Here is a 17,907-nt window from a genome sequence, read left to right on the forward strand (position 1 = left end):
AACAATCAACAAAATGAAAATGGAAAATGCAGCCTATGGGATGGGAGAAAATAGTTGTAGACCATGTATCTGATAAGGGGTTAATATCCAAAATATGTAAGGAAAAAGTAAATAGCAAAAAGAAAATAAATTAAAAAATGGGCAAAAGACCGGAATAGACATTTTTCTGAAGTAGACTTACAAATGGATGGCCAACAGATACATGAAAATGTGCTCAACATCACTAATCATCAGGAAAATACAAATCAAACGATAATGAGATGTCACCTCAAACCCATTTGAATGGCTTTTCTCAAAAAGACAAGATATTACAAGTGTTGCCGAGGGTATGGGAAGAAAAGGGAGCCATGGTACACTATTAGTGAGAATGAAATTGGTGTAGCCACTTGGGAAAACAGTATAGAGGTTCCTCAAAAGAAAAAAAAATGGAACTACCAAATGATCCAGCAGTATCAATCTGGGTATATATCCAAAGAAAATGAAATCAGTATCTCACAGAGATATTTGTACTCCCATATTCATTGCAGCATTATTCACAATAGCCAAAATATGGATGTCCTTTGATGTATGAATTCATAAAGAAAGTGTGGTATATATGGAATCTAAATAAGTCAAACTCATAGAACTAGAGAGTAGAATAGTGGTTACGAGGGGCTGGGGAGTGGGGAAAATGAGGAGATGTTTACCAAAAGGGTAAAAACTTTCAGTTGTAAGATGAGTAAGTCCTGAGGATCTAATAGTAAGGTGACTATGGTTAATAATACTGTATTGTATAATTGAAATTTGCTAAGAGAGTAGATCATGTGTTCTCACCACACAAAAGGAGTAAAAATAAATGTGTGAATTAACTTGATTGTGGTAATCATTTCACAATGTATACATTTGTCAATCAATCATGTTGTACATCTTAAATATGTATAAATTTTATTTGTCAACTATACCTCAACAAAGCTGGAAAAAAATTTTAAATACATTTACAGTCTTGCCCCAAGACTATTTTAAATTCCTCTATCCTCTGTCAGATATAGTCTGGAAGAAACTGGACATTCTGTAAAACATCATGTTGGCCCATTATACAGACATAATGATGTTGATTATCATGTTTATCCATACATGGCAAGGACTTTGGTTAAGACACTTGCATGCAAGCGAGTGGGATGTAAGCCTTATGAAGATGCAAGGGGATGTAAGCCTTATGAAGATGCTAGGGGCTGCTACGACACTAAAATTTGGTGGTGGGGGGGCGGTGTCCAGTGGTCTGGAGGATTCAAGGCCATTCTGGAAGAAAGGACACTTCTTTAAATTCTTTGAGTCACTCCTCTGGGATACCAGTGAGCCTCTTTTCCCGGGGTACTCTTCTAAAAGAAAGGTTAATACTGATAGAAAACCACAACACCACTTCTGGAGTGTTCTGGTTAAAACAGGTAACCTGAATCTAATCACAAGTAAATAGGCAACAAACCCAGAGTTCTACAAAACAACTGACTTATACACTTGAGAAACATCAAGGTTACAAGACACAAGGATACAGTGAAATGTACAGATTGAAGGAGGGTAAGTAGACATGACGGCTAAGTGCAACATGTGATTCTGTACTGGATCATGACCTGTAGGTCTGTAAGTTTAGTATCCCCCCCCCACTTTTTTTTTTTTTTGCTATAGAGGACATTATTGGAACTATTGCCAAAATTGACTAAACCTGTGGATTGATGGTGGTATATCAATCTTGGTTTCCTGATTTTGATGTACTCTGGTTATGTAAGAAAGTATCCTTGTCTTTTAGGAAATGCATACTGAACTTTTTTAAAAAAAACTGAGGGATAATTTATATGCGACGTTATATTTCAGGTATATAACATAATGATTTGATATTTGTGTATATTACAAAATGATCGTCACAGCAAGTCTAATTACCACTGGTCACCATACATAGCTACAAAAAACCTTTTTTTTCCCTATGATGAGAGCTTTTAAGATCTACTCTTTTAGCAACTTTCAAATATACAATGCAGTGTTATTAAATATAGTCACCATGCTGTGCATTACATCCCCATGACTTATTTTATAACTGAAAGTGTGTACCTTTCGACTTCCTTCACCCATTTTACCCACTCGTCAGCCCCCACCTTTGGCAACCACCAGTGTATTCTCAGTATCTGTGAACTCAGCAGTTTTTTTCCTTGTTTGTTTTTCATATTTTTTAGATTCCACATGTAAGTGTTCCACATACAGTGTTTGTCTTTCTCCATATGACTTACTTCACCAACCGTATTACTGTCCAGGTCCATCCATGTTGTTGCAAATGGCAAAATTTCATTCTTTTTTATGGCTGAGCAATATTCCATTATATATATCAATCAAATCTTCTTTATCCATTCATCTGTTGATGGACACTTAGGTTGCTTCCATATCTTGACTATTGTAAATAATGCTGCAATGAACATGGGGATGCAGAATCTTTTTGAGTTAGTGTTTTTGTATTCTTTGAGTAAAACCTAGAAATGAAATTGCTGGATCACATGGTAGTTCTATTTTTAATTTTTTTGAAGACCCTCCACTCTTTTCCATAGTGGCCACACCAATTTACACTCCCACCAACAGTAGGCAGGCGTTCTCTTTTCTTCACATCCTCTGTTGATTAGTGACATTGAGCATCTTTTCATGAACCTGTTGGCCATCTGTCCAACTTCTTTAGAAAAATGTCTATTCATATGTTCTGTCCATTTTCATACTGAAAATTTTAGCAGTAATAAAGCATCAAGTCTGCAACTTATGCTCCAGTGGTTTAGAAAATATATATATATAATATATATATAAATAATATATAATGCATAATTGTATACCATTATATATTATAATAAGCATATAAAAGGAGAGAGAGAGGGAGGAGGAAATCAAATATTTTAAATGTTAATGACTGGAGAATTGTGTGATGGTAAATGGGAATTATTTGTGCTATTGCAAAATTTCTGTAAATTTAAAATTATTTTTAAATAAGTTAAAAAGCTAACCTCTTTAAAATGATACATAAAAGGGATATAGATATATAATAGTTTGAAAACTGAGATTCAAAACAACAAACTGAGAGGTTAGATTAGATTTGTCTGTATAAGCATATAAACTGGTGCCTCAAAACAGATCAGACATTCCATTTCCCTGATGGAAAGCAAGACTATGGGATTTGGATCTTATTCATAATATTATTTGGGGGTTCTGGTTTCTAATTCACATGCAGCTTTGTAAACTCACCATGATACATGGCTTTTTGTTCATGTTTGCCAATTTATGAGACTGAGTTATGAAAGCTCATGTCAGAATTCATGTCGTGGAGCCAAATTTATTTTACTTGTTCCTTATTGAGTATTTAGAACTGCTGAATTGCTTTAAGTAGAAGTTAAATATAAAACAAATTCAGGGGATGTAAATGCCTTGGATAGAAATTGTCTAAAGAATTTTTGTGAACAAAACTACCAGCTCCATTAAATAGTACATTTTAAAATAACAAATATGAATAACCAAAATAGTGACTCTAAGTGATTCTGATTATGTCAAATCACCTATATAGGAATACCTTACAGAAAAAAACCTAAAATGACTAAAATTAATCCTACCATTTAGTCAGATACACTTGACAAGTTCTTCAAGTAATATTGCAACCATCAAACTTAGGAAACATCTCATGTATATCTATCTAAGTCTGCAATTTTATGAAGACATACTACTCTATAAACATCTACGGGAACCTTTTCCACAAGGTGCTACTTCTTATTATTGGCAAAGATTCTATTAGTCATGTTCCTCTTCCTCTCCCTCCCTCTACCCTCCCCCCTCACCTCCCTTCTTTCCCCTTCTCCTTGGCTTAATTGCCAGATTTATTTCTTATATTAGATAGAATGGAAAACTCTTGTTATGACGGTGGCTATAACTTCTCCTGATCTAAATCTGTAGTAGACTCTAGGTGAAATGATGAATGTTTTGTTTGTAAGATTTGCATTTGGTCTGCCTTTTCCAAAACAATGTGAGTACAGGGTAGAACATTTACCTGGTATATTAGATCAACAGGAACAAAGATTTTCCATAAAATGATATATCTTGCCTAAATTATATGGAGATTTCTATCAGTTATTCTCAAGTTTTTCATAGTGCAGATATGAAGCCAAAAAGAGTATAAAATCTGGCATGAAGCTTCATTGTGGTGTGTGTGGGTCGGGTAGGGTGGAGGTGGAGTTGATGCCTTACTAAGAAAGTTGATGAATAAGGTGTCTGAAGAGCAATGTCAAGGATGTTTGGCTGGAAACCAAGATTCATTAAAAAGAAGTTTACAGTAAGGCTAAAGAAAAGTAACAACAAATGTATGAGTGTTGGGATGGAAGAGACTAAGGTTTTTCAAATTTATTTTTAATGGAAAATGTGATATGTTAATGAAAATGAAAGCCAAACAGTCTTGAGGAGTGCCGGCCAGGAATTTTGTAGAATGGCTCTCAATTTGGGTTCGCCTGATGTTTTTCTCAAGTTATACTATGGCTGTGGGTTTTGGGGAGAATGACCAAAGAAGTGAAATGCCATTTTCAGGTAATAGAGGTTGTATTCTGTTCATCATGATAGGACATCATTCTATGCCACTGATGCTGTTGCTCCTGGAGCTGAGCTGTCTATGCAGGAACGCAGGATACGTACTGTACTTGCCTGCTCTTGCTGTTTCTGCTTCCACTGTAGGCACTGCTTAGAGGCACTGCCAGAGCTGGAAAAACATGGCCTCTGCCTTCTTCGTAACTTTCAATCTTCTGTCAGTGCCTCTGTAGACAAGAGGTGACTAATAGGTAGTCATATCTGACAAGGGGACTAGGCAATGTATTTATAGGCTTTGCATGCCAGGAATAGAGAGAAGGCTTAGGTGAGAGACACCTGTTACAATGTACACAGGCGGAATGACTGAACTGAGATTTTATAGAGGCAATAAGGTCATTAAACTTTTACTGAAAAACTATTATGAAGAAGGTACAAAAGATATAAACAAGGTGTTATAGTAAATGTTTGGGAAACCCCAAATATATAAGATACAAGCCCTGGTTACTATAGGAACTATTGTAGTGGGAAACAGACACATTTATAATTTAAAATATGCAAGGCAGGTGGTAACAAATATCCTACTAGGAATATAAACAAAGTAGTAATTAAGGACAAAGAAGAAAGTCATTAACTTTAACTGGGGAAACCTCTGATTGAAAGGGTTGAACTATGTAACTTAACTGGCTCGGTTCAAATTCTGATTCTGCTGTTTCCTTTCTATATGACCTTTAGCAAGATTTTCAACCTCTTTGTGCTTCACTTTCCTCCTCTGTAAAATAAGAATAATAATGAAAATAATAGTACCAATTTTCTTCATGTTATGAGAATATGACGGGATCATCCATATAAAGCTGAAAGTAAAGTATAATAACAGTCCAGGGACCAAACAAGGGCCCATAAATATTTGTTAGTTTCATGTAAATGTTTTGATTATGAGTTTAATAAAGAACAAAGATAAAGAATTGGGTATTTTCCAATGATCTCTGCTTCCAATATGACCTGGAAACATGCTGTTTTGATTATTAAATGTGAGTATTCTATACCTCAGGCAGTTATTTCTTACTAGTGGAAAATCAAATTTTACAAATCAAGAATCCAAATTTGACATATAATAGAAAATTTATTTTTAGATTTGTGATTTATTTTTGCACAAAATCTTAAGTAAATTAAAAATCTAACTCTGGTTGCTCCCAGTACATTTAACATTAGAGATATCCCGTTGTGTTTTTTAAAGGTTGAAAAAAATTGCTGCTAAGTTTGTTATGTAGTCATGGAATTATAGACATATATGAGTTTCTAAAGATTATTATCTAATTGTACTCTCTGCTGCCAAAGCTCAGAAAAGTGAAGAAGCATGTCCAATAGCTAACAGCTCTTTAGCTAGGCATTGGCAAAGCTGAGAATAGATGAGGTCACCCATTTTCTGTAACTGTGGGCTTTCCACTTTTTAGCCTTCTCACTGCTCATATTTCTTTCTTTCTAGATTGGAAACGTTTCCTTTATCTTTTTACTATGAAGCTTAAGTTTTTTTATTAGTAATTTTTCACCACTCTGGTTTATAGGAATTACTTTGCTTTCCCCTTGTTGCAGTGTGGGTCTACGCTTTTCAAGAGTTAGTATGCCCATTCTCAGCATTCAAAAGTTGAGCAATTCAAACACATGCTTCTTGTCTTTTCTGGAATACTGTTGTGCATGTAGCATGATGCCGAATTAATTTTCTGTTTATACTTACAACATAACCACAATGATAAAGGTTGTAAAAATTCCCACATCTCAGGTAACCTATATCTTAAGTCAAACTCAAAAGTCAGTCATAGACGTTAGAAGCATTATTGGAAATGTAAATTGAGAAATAAATTCATTCCATAAAGGCATATTAATTTTTCAAAGGAAACAATTTTGAATATCACCCATTTTATTGGTATTCGGGAAGGACAGCTTTCAGTGACATGAGACAGCAGTTATAACCAGGAATATTTGGCCTTTTTAAATGTGAAGCAAAAAGTAAAAAAACAATGTCACTTAGGAACAATCTTAGTAAAATAATGAAGGCCTTAGATGCTCTCAAATAAACTATTAGTGAAGCACAATTAAGTAATGTTGTTTAAGGGGAATGACAAATAAGCTAAAACATTTGTGAACAGGGTTGACTAAATTCAAACATCACTCCCTCTTCTCCACCTCCATGAAAACATTCTTTATGGACTTTCTTAGGAAGAGTAAGACTTTATTCTTTGTGACACTACACTACTTTTGAATTACCTCCAGCATACCACTTCCACATTTATTTGATTTACTGCCTCTACCTTTCTCATAGGCGGGGAGATCACTAAGGACAGATATGTCTTTCGTTCATTCACTCATTCGTTTATTCACTAATCCACTCATCCATTCAAACATTCATCTATTTCTTCTTGCATTCAGAAGATATCTTTTGAGGCAATAGGCCAGACCAGTTGAAGCTGATTATGAATACTCTCAGTCTTGAGGTCTCCTACAACTTACAAAATAGGTCACAGGAAATAAATATGGAGCATACATTTCAGGTAATTGCTATGGTTCATTACACATTATTTGCATGTCCCACTGGTCCACATCTCAGGAAAAAAACCAAAAACAAAGCAGTGAACTCCATATACCCTGAGATGCTCATGGGCTAAGCTTCACTTCTACTTTCTGAGATGAGCACTATCATACAACAAATGAGAGAAGCTATTTAAATCCAGAAACACTCTAGACACTTAGAATACAAAATGTGTACACTGGCTACAGAAAGCTTTTTGATGTTAGAAACCAAAGGAATTATCTACATAGTAAACCTGGATTATGGCGTGCTTAATTACCATATGTGTCTATTTGCTCTCAGAGTCAGAGGCTGGAGAATTTATTGATATCAAACTTCACTGAGCATTTTTTAATTAATTCCTCACCTTGTCCTGCTGAATCTGATCTTTTCCCAGTATGGACTTAATTCAGAATGAACATGACATTTTCTCATGCTGTTCCTTTTAATATCTTTGTGCAAATTACAGTGCTCCTTAGAACGCTAGGTGCCTACAACCTCATTCAGGTGCAGTGAATGGAGATAGCTTTTTAGACATTCTTGAGTCAGTTTGAACATTCTGTAATGCTCTTCAGTCTGCATGATGCCTTGGCCATATGGCAAAGTTTCAACCCCTGGACTGAGAATTGCTAGTAAATCTAGATCATATCTTGACATTTCTCCTCAATTTTGTCTCACAAATGACCATTTACCCAGTTGGTCATGAGAGCCAATAGCAATTTGATTTCTGGTCCAACACTGTACCTTTAAAAGCACAGAGGTGGCTTCTCCTTTCCATCTTATCTAGCCAACATAGCTATTTCTTACTAGACAAAAAATCTATTACACATGAAACCTCTGGAATATCAAGTATTCAGTGGTTTCAGAAGGTGTTTATCTATAAACACTTCATTTGTCTCCTCTTACCCTTACTTTTCCACTCTTTACATAACAGACTAACAGGCTTTCACAGTAAATGTAGAAATTTAATTGTACCTTGGCCATGCAAGGATTCAAAAACCTAGCCTACCCCAAATCCTGCCCTTATATCATAAAAAATTCATACAGAATAGCAAAAGAAACTTGTTTTATAAAAGGAGACCTATGTATCAAGTATTAAGATACTGTTCTTAAGCAAAGTAAAATGATCCATTTTGTGAAAGAAAACTACCAGATATCAAGAGCGCCTTTGAAGCATGGCGACATTATTTGAAAAATGTGGCCCCGTGACAGTGAAACCTGGGAAATAAAATTTAGGACAATTCAGATAGACTCAAAAGTTTAGAAACCACTGTAGGATATTGAGCAGGAAGTGGCATGAACTGACATGTTTTAATTGGGTAAATTGTAAAGGCAAAGGAAATTTATGGACGCTATTATAAGACTATTAAAATAACCCAGGTCAGGGATGTGGTGGATTCTAGATATATATATTGAAGGTAAAGAAGGCAGGATTTGCTGATGGATTGGATGTAAGTATAAGAGAAAGGGAAAAGTCAAGAATTACACTAATCTCTAATGGTTTAAGCAACTGGAAGATGGAGGGTGCCACATTTTATATGGAGAAGATTGTAGAAACAGAAATTTGTAAGGACAGCTCCGGATTCAATTTTGGACAAGTTCAGTTTGTTATGGTTATTAAATATCCAAGTGAAGGTGTCAAGTAGGCATTTGAATACAGGAGTCAAGTTCAGAGGCATGATCTGGACCAGATGTATACATGTGAGATTTGCCAGACTATAGATGGTATTTAAATCCATATGACCAAAAAAGATCACCTAGGGAGTGAGTGTAGATAGGAAAGTTTAGAGGATAGGGAGTGAAGCCCTTTACAACTTACAGGTTAGAGAATTGAGGAAAAATCAACAAAAGGGATTGAGAAGAAACTAGTAAACTAGAAGGACAACTCAGGGAGTGTGGTGTCTCAGAATCCAAGAACACAGTCCAAGGAGGAAGGAACGATCAGTTGTGCCAAATGCTGCTGCTTAGGCTTAGTAAGGAGAGAGAATTGATCATGAAATCCAAATTATCACTGTACATTTTAGAACATTATTATAAGTTTTAAATGACATATATCTGTGAACAATTCTTTTTTCATAGAATTGGCTATGATCTCAACAAATCCTTTTGTCGTTTTCAAATATTCTGAGTAAAAGAATCTCTTTAGGTGTTTCTATAGTCAATATCTAGACTGTGGACTTGATCTATTAGAGATAAGATTTTGGTGTCAAAGAACAAGCCCCGTGTCTTAGAGAAAGCTGCATTACCATGGTTTGTTTCTATCTGGTTAGATTATAGATTTCAGTAACATGAAGAAGAAACATATTTTTCCACTTTTCCATAAAAGGAACAAAACCCCACACATTTGGATAAAGGCTTACTACTGCCTTTTTCCAATTTGGTGTATGAAATTTTTCTCTTCTAGCTAATTGCCCTATGAACTTTAAGTTTCTGATAGTCCAAATTTATATTCAGTATTCAGTTGGCAACTGTAACAAATAGAATTAGATATACATTTTTTTCTAACAAATGATCCTGAGTTATATAAATCTCATTTATATAAATGCAACTTTAAAGACATTTTTAAGTACAGCATAAATGGTATATTTAAAAATAGAGGTAGTATACGTAGTATATTCACCACTATTAAAGAGTTAAAATATTGTATAAAGCAGATAGAAAGCTATACAATTTGAAATTTAGGGGAAAATCACATTATTTTAAATTTAGTTTTAAGTGCCTATTTTATCTCAGATCTTTAGTTTGTCAAGACCATATTTATTTGTTTAATCACATTAATAATGGAATAAATAAATTTGCTTGTTTTTACTTTCTTCTTTGGAAGACTTGGCTATAGGTGGAGAAGTGAGTCACTTAAATATTTTACACAAGAATAAATTTTGTGGATGCAACTAGAGGTTATCATACTAAGTGAAGTAAGTCAGAAAGAGAAAGACAAATACCATATGATATCACTTATATGTGGAATCTAAAATATGACACAAATTAACCTGTGAAACAGAAACAGAATCAGGGACATAGAGAACAGACTGGTGGTTGCCAAGGGGCTGGGGTGGGAGAGGGTTGGATTGGGAGTTTGGGATTAGTAGATGCAAACTAGTATATATAGAATGGATAAACAACAGGGTCCTACTGTATAGCACAGGGAACTATATTCAATATCCTGTGATAAACCATAATGGAAAAGAATATGAAAAAGAATGTGTATATATATGTATAATGGAGTCACTTTGCTGTACAGCAGTAATTAGCACATTATAGTTCAATTATACTTCAATAAAAAATAAATTTAAAAAAAAGAATAAATTTTGTAACCTCAAACAACGCTAAGATATGTGCTTTACCTTTGATTAAGTGTTATCTGCTGTTGCCAATTTGTGTAATTAGTGCATGGAGACATGAGGCATGGGACTATATATATTCAAATAATTAATTATAACACACAAAACCTAACCGTATTTCTATGGGCAGCATTTTATAATATTCCAGTTGACATTTGACCTCAGGTTCCTCAACTGAGAAATCAATATAGAAAGGTAAGGCCTTATTTCAGGGCTCCACCCAAAGCTGCTGCTGATTGCATTTCAAAAGATTTCCTCTGCAGATTTTCCACTGCCTTCACAGGAGCTCTGAAGCACTTGGGATGAGACACCATTTCCTTTATTTACGGGAAGTGTTGCTAAGTTGGGGCCTCTATACTTACCATGACATTTTGTTTCAGAAAGATAGGAGAAAGAAAAATAACCAAGACTTTTGGCAGATGGTTTCTGCATGATTATGAAGCTGGGTTACCTGAAAAGTGGTGTGTCCTAGGAGAATAGCAAGAGTGGAAACAGAATAGTTATAAGGTAATAATTGTTTCTAGATATTCTGGACAATTTTTTAAATAGAGAAATTTCTAGTTTTATTTGAAATGCTATTATTATAATACTTTTAATAAATTATTACACAAATATGAGATTTAGTATTAAATTATGTTTTCTATGAATAAGGCACTGGCTTATTCAGTCAACTGACCACTCTTGATTTCAGCTACATCTGAGAAATGCCAGGAGAGGTCACTCAAGAGAGCAAAATTGACATAGCAACAAAGTTAAATTTCTTCTCATTTGAATCTTTCTCTATTTGCCCTGAAAATACATAGAAACATTTCATTGATGAAGGAAGAACTTCTACACAGAATTTGCAAAACCCAAGGATAATTCTCCCTTTGTATTGTTGTGCATGTTTTGCCAGCACATGTCAATACTACTTAGCTCACATTATCCTGCCCTGGAAGGCATTTGGGTTTAATTGGGGGATTTCCAAAGAAATTATTAGCAACACAAAATAAATTGTGAAAATGACAGGGTCTTCTTTTCATAAAGAATTAATAAAATAGGAGATGACATTTAAAATTTCTGTTTAAAATAAATTCAACTCATATTTTATTTTTATAGTAACATGAAATCACACTTTTATTTTCACCATCATTATTAAAATACAAAAATAAGTTTTAAAAGGAGATAATTGTGTATTTAAATAGATGCCTCATCCATCATTTATTTGAACTCTAGATCGAGTTCACTCTACATGGTGAAAAAAATGAAATTTGATCTACATAATGATAAGACCAGATTTTCTTGAACACAACTGAGAGTGATTATAGTAAAACATAAGTACTTAAAAAACCCAAATGGGTAGAAAACGTATGAAGACAAAATAAAAATTACTTATTGGAGAGACTACCGAATGTGCTCAAAAACTGATTTTTTTAACCTCTCTTACATTATATTATCACACAGAAAAGGTAAAATAAAATTTAAGTCACAAAAGCACTAAGAGAAATGATTTGTACTTAATTCAAGAACCAATAGCAACTTCTCAGCCCCTGGTGTGATGAATGACACATTTGACTGGAGATGAGTTACCTAATGAACATTTGAAATTTACTAAAATATTAAAATTGTATGTGATATTGCAGGGACATCACATAAAAAGGAGAACATATAATTATTCAGTGATTCAGACACATGTAAAATTATTTTCTTTCCTAGAAATATATGTGACTAAGTTAACTCTAGCTTTCTAGAAATACAAAAACAACTAGAAGCATTGAATGGAGTGAAGGAAGAGCAAATTAAAGGAAACAAGAAAGAATTGCAATCAGAGGAGAAAGTTACACATAGAGGAATAATAGGAGAAAGAAAATGAGGTGGAAAATCTCTTGTGTGTGCCAGATGCAGAGTTCTAGTGAAAGAGTCAGGAGAGTACCAGAATTTAGGAGGAAATCTAAGTTGTTTTAAGATCAGTTTAAGATCAGTTAGTGTTGTTTATTTGGGCTTTGCCCTTTTGAGGGTAATTTATCTCTGGCTGCATCATTGATAAGCACTGTTTATTATAATAAAGATGGTGATGATGAGAACTAACATGTCAAAGAATTTACTGTTTCAGGAACTGTGCTGAATACTTCACATGTATTGTCTCAGAACATTTACAGTAACTCTATAGTTTACAGATGAATAAACTAATGTTCAAAGAGATAGGAAATTTGCTCTTGGCCACAAGGCTAGTAAGAGTTTGTAAAGAAAGACTATGCATAACTGATTTCCAACTCCAAAGCCTGGGTCCTTATTGCTTTTGCTTTGCCATCTCTCCAAAGGTTCTTCAAAGGAGAGGGTCCATCCTAAAAGAAATAATACATTTAACCCATGGGTTTTTTTTTTCTTTTGGGATGCCAAGTACTCATGCCTCTAGCTTTGGTTTACAACAGAATTATAAATCAGAGACAAATGTTTCGATTCCTCTTTTTAAAGTATCCCTGAGGTTTACACCAGAAAGGATGTTTGTGAGCAGAAGGGGAGGAGAGACAAAGAGATACTCAACTTTGCAAAATGAAGATAGGAAGAAAGGGAAAAAATGGGAAAAGGGAAAGAGAAAAGGACAAAAAGAGAAGAAAACCAAGGCAGAGAAGCAAAAGTAAAAAGAGAGATTGAAAATTATTGGAAAATTAGGGATATTCTCTAATAAGAAGAGGCTTGCATAACTGAAGTTTGATACCAGCAGTGTGTAGTTCTGTGAGATGAAGAACATCTGTGAAATAATAGTGAATACCTAATATGTAAATTAGACAGTCTTCTAACTTTTAAGTGTATTAATCAGTTTAAAGTAAATCAGTTCTGTAAACTAGGTCCTATTATTATTCCTACTTAACAGAGGAGGAAACTGGATTGCAGAAAATTTAGTGACTGCCACCGAAGTCCCACCCCTAAAAGTGGCAATGCTGCGATATGAAATCTGGATTGACTTCAGAGTTCATGGTCTGAAAGATCTCCATAAACTGTAAAAATACAAATATTAGTGCCAATAAACTTCTTTACTCCCTCCACTCAAGCATAGTAGCTTCGAGTAGGGCTAGAACAATTCTTTTCAAATATGTATTCAGATCACTTACAGACCTTATTATAATCCAGATTCTGATTAGTAGATCTGGAGTGGGGCCTAAGATTCTGCATGTCCAATAAGTTGAGTTAAAAGTGATTAAAGAAGACAATTTAGGTGATGCATACAAAATTTATTTAACACTTCATGAAGTAGAGAGTCTCCTTTGGGAGAACTGCAAAGCAGGGCAGAAGGCAGAAAGCTTTTATAGGATAAAGAATAAAGAACAAGGAAGAGACAAATAGAAAATATCTGATTGGCTGGGACCACAAAGTCAACCTTGTTTAGGGTGAGAAGGTACAAGGAAATAACTGTAGAACCCAGAGCTGGCTTGGTGTTTGGCTGACTGGATATACCACGTTTCTGGTCAAGTGGAGCACTTACATGGGCATGAAAGTTAAAATTTAAGTTTCAGTTTGCTGTTATGGGAGCCCCTGGCAGGAGCAGCTCCATCTTGGGTTTGGAAAGTTCCTTCAGCAGTTCCTATGTGATGCTGATGTGGTTGGTCCCCACACCAACACTATGTAGTGAGGGTTTAAAACTACTGTAGGCTCCTGAAAGGAGTGGGGTGGGAGCAGTGTGAAATGACAGGGAGAAGGGTAAGGAAGGATTCAAGCACCAAGGTACTGTTAAAGCACATAATTGATAATTCATATACCTTTAGAGGTGAGGTCATCACACTGAATAATTTACTTTAAAAATGAAGTCATGCTCGAAGGGACCTGTAGCTTAAGTTACACAGCAAGTCAGTGATGACAACTTGTGGCTCTTGTTCCTCAGCCTTTGCTCTGTTTATTCTGCTACAGCAATTCTGAAGGATGTCACTCTGTCTAACTTAACCATTAAGGAGGATTAATCATGCCTACTTTTTAAAAAAGGGATTTGAGAAACTTGCCTTTTAACCTTCATTAAAATATGTTCCTGATTTGAAGAAATGTGGTTATAAATGAAAGGAAAGGGTATTAGGGTTCTCCAGAGAAACAGAATACACACACACACACACACACACACACACACACACACACATACATACTCATATACAAAGACATTTATTTTAAAGAAATGGCTCAGGTAATCATAGAAGCTGAGAAAGTCCCAAGATCTGCAGTTGACAAGTTGGAGACCCAGGATTGACATGGTGTAAGTTCCAGTCCAAAAGCCAGCAGGCTTGAGACCCAAGAAGAGATGCTGTTTCAGTTTGAGTTCAAAATCCAGAAGAAACCCATGTTCTAGCTCCAGGCAGTCAGTCAGGTAGGAGGAGTTTCCTCTTGTTCAGGGGAGGGTCAGACTTTTTGTTCTGTTCATGCCTTCAACTAATTAGATGAGAATTACTGGGCGAGCAATCTGCTTTACTTAGTCTACTGATTCAAATGTTAATTTCATCTAAAAAAAAAAAAGAAAAAAAAGAAAACCCTTACAGACACATGGAGCATAATCTTTGACCAAATATCTGAGTACCCTGTGGCCCAGTCAAATTGACACATAAAATCAACCATCACAGGCTTTGAAATTTGACTTCATATATTAGAGACGTTTATATAGAAATTTGTCAGTTTTGTAGTCACACTTAAGTCTTGAATGAATCCAGGCTATAAAAATCCGGGCAAGCCATACCTGGTCTAATTTCATAACTTTCAGTGATGAGCATTGGGAACAGTATTCTTATTCTTCAGGTGCCCAACAGGTGGTGCTATGCATTAATTTACTCCAAGAGGGCCAGGATGATAATCATGATGGTGATGATGGTTATGATGATGATGGTGATGATGATAGAGTTGCCTTCTTTTGTGAAGAAAAATTAATATAGCAAACTTAGTTTAGCAGTAAGTTGAAAATCTGGAATTATTCATAAGCCAGTAGCTACTCAAGTCTCAGTTCTCCTACCTCAAAACTCTTTGACTGGGCTTCCCTGGTGGCGCGGTGGCCGATGCAGGGGACACGTGTTCATGCCCCGGTCTGGGAAGATCCCACATGAGCCATGGCCGCTGAGCCTGCGCATCCGGAGCCTGAGCTCCGCAACGGGAGAGGCCACAGCAGTGAGAGGCCCACGTACAGCAAAAATAAATAAATAAAATAAAATAAAGTACTATTCTCATTATATTTAGCATTATATTTAGTTTAGCATTATATTTAGCATTATATTTAATATAGAATGTGGCATTTAATATGTGTTTCACATTTGAATAAAGTCCTCAAATAACATGTACCAGAAGAAAACATATTAAGTTGTTGTATTCACTAGTAAGAAGGTCTTTTTGAATAAATTTCTAATGTGCTATATAGTACTTTACATGGATATTTTATAACCACTTTTTTAATAAAATCTCATTGTTAGTGTGTACTTGGCAATTTAACAAAATTACACTTCTTGTGTGTAGATTTTTTTATGGCTTACTCTTGCCATTAGTGGTTTAATTCTGTTCATTCTGCTTCTAAAGGGAAAATCATAATGATAAACTTCAAATGATTAAGAAAATGTGATTTAGGATAATTTTGTGTTTGGCATTATTTAACTAAGGCTATTCTTGCTAAAGAACTCTGAGGATGAAGACTGTCAATTTGTTGAAAAGAATAATTATCATGTTAAACTTCTTGTAAAATATCCTGTAGATTATAATTAAAATGTTCAGCTAATAATGTATGAAGTTTCTGCTCTTCTATTAAACTTATCAGTTAAAAGAATATTGCTAAAGATACTGACAAGAACTGATTCACTTTGGAGTCTTATTGATATTCCAGTGTGGCACTGAGGTTTTGTCAAAATGCCCTAGGACTCTAAATATTTGCAGTAACTATTTTTCTATCAATGACTTCTTATTGTAAAGGAAGTTCTTATAATGTACAAAATTGTGTTACTTCTGTATCTGCTCACTTGACATTTAACAAAAGACATTGCTACTGATCCTTCAGGAGAAGAGCAGAGTGAAATATATATCCAAAAGCAGTCCTATAGTAGAGGACTGAAAAGTGAATGAGGAGCTAGGGGTTTCATATTCCAGTTGGCCTCGGCAACTCTCTTACACTTTGACCATGAATGAATACATTATTATGTGCCTAAATTTCCCCCATTTTAAAGAGATAGGTAATTATTAACAGCATAAACTGAGAATGTGAACCTACCTTCCTACCTACCCTAAATCCCTTGATTTAAAAAGAAAACATGTATTTTATGAAGAATAAATCTCTAACGACATTGCAAGAAAATCTCTGGACCACAAATGTCGAAACCATTTGAAGATAGTCATTTCTGGATTGATGAAGGAAATCATGGCCCTAAATTCATAAACTGATGTCTACTTGGGAGGATTTCTGTGGCTTTAGGAGCAGTTCATTTATGTCTCAAGGACAGCAATATTAGAAGAAAGAAGATGGTCCTAGTATAAGGATATTAAACCGTATATATTCATATGTACAGCACAAGTTAGATCCCCCCTGTACGCAGCCCCCACTCCTTATGTTGAACTGTTTACTCATGAGCTGAAACAGGGAGTTTGAGTATTTGGATGACACTACCCCAGACAATCGGTGTCCCAAAAGGAAGAGATCTCCAAAACAGAAGATAAGCTATTGTCTCAGTGTTCTAATAGAATATCCAGCTTGTCCACATTATCACAAGGGACATGTTTCTGTAAACAAAACCACTATTCACAAAGAGGGGAACACGTATTCTCAAAATGATATTGAACAGATAGTGTCATGAAATATTTGAAGAAAGCAGTGAAAGAGAGACACCTAAGGCTTTTCCCAAGACCATTTAATAGAAGAAGATATTAAAGTATCACGTCTACAAAATAAGAATAGTTAGAGGGAGAGAATTAGAGATCTTAGAGATTAAAAAAATAAGATCATTAACACTAGGGTTTGAAAGAAGGGCTAAAAGGAGTAGTTATACCTGCTGAGTAAATTGTTAACTGAAAACTGAACTGTATACATCTCCCAGAAGAAGTTAAAAAAATGCAAAGTTGGCAGTGTGACATAAAAGTTAAGACAAGTGGAGGAGATCTCTAAAAGTTTCAATACTCCTCTAGTAGGAGTTTCATAAGGGAGTAACAGAGAAAAATGGTAGAGAAGAAACAAATAAATGATAAAGAACATTTCCCAGAACTGAAGAAAGATTAAAAGGCATTAGCTTTGGGAAAATGTGTTGAGCTGCGTCCTGAGCAAGCGAGTGAAATAGAAGGCCACACCAAACTAAAAGAGATCTTCCTCACAGCTTTCAGAAAGGAAAATCAGGTTACCTACAAAAAATTAAACATCAGGTTGGCATCAGATGTCTCATCATTAAGACTGGTTATTAGAATACAGTGAAGCAGTATCATCAAAGCACTAAGGGAGAAATTCCGTTGGACCTAGTT

Source organism: Leucopleurus acutus (assembly GCF_964270905.1).
Source record: "Leucopleurus acutus genome assembly, chromosome: 6".
Classification (NCBI taxonomy): Eukaryota; Metazoa; Chordata; class Mammalia; order Artiodactyla; family Delphinidae; genus Leucopleurus; species Leucopleurus acutus.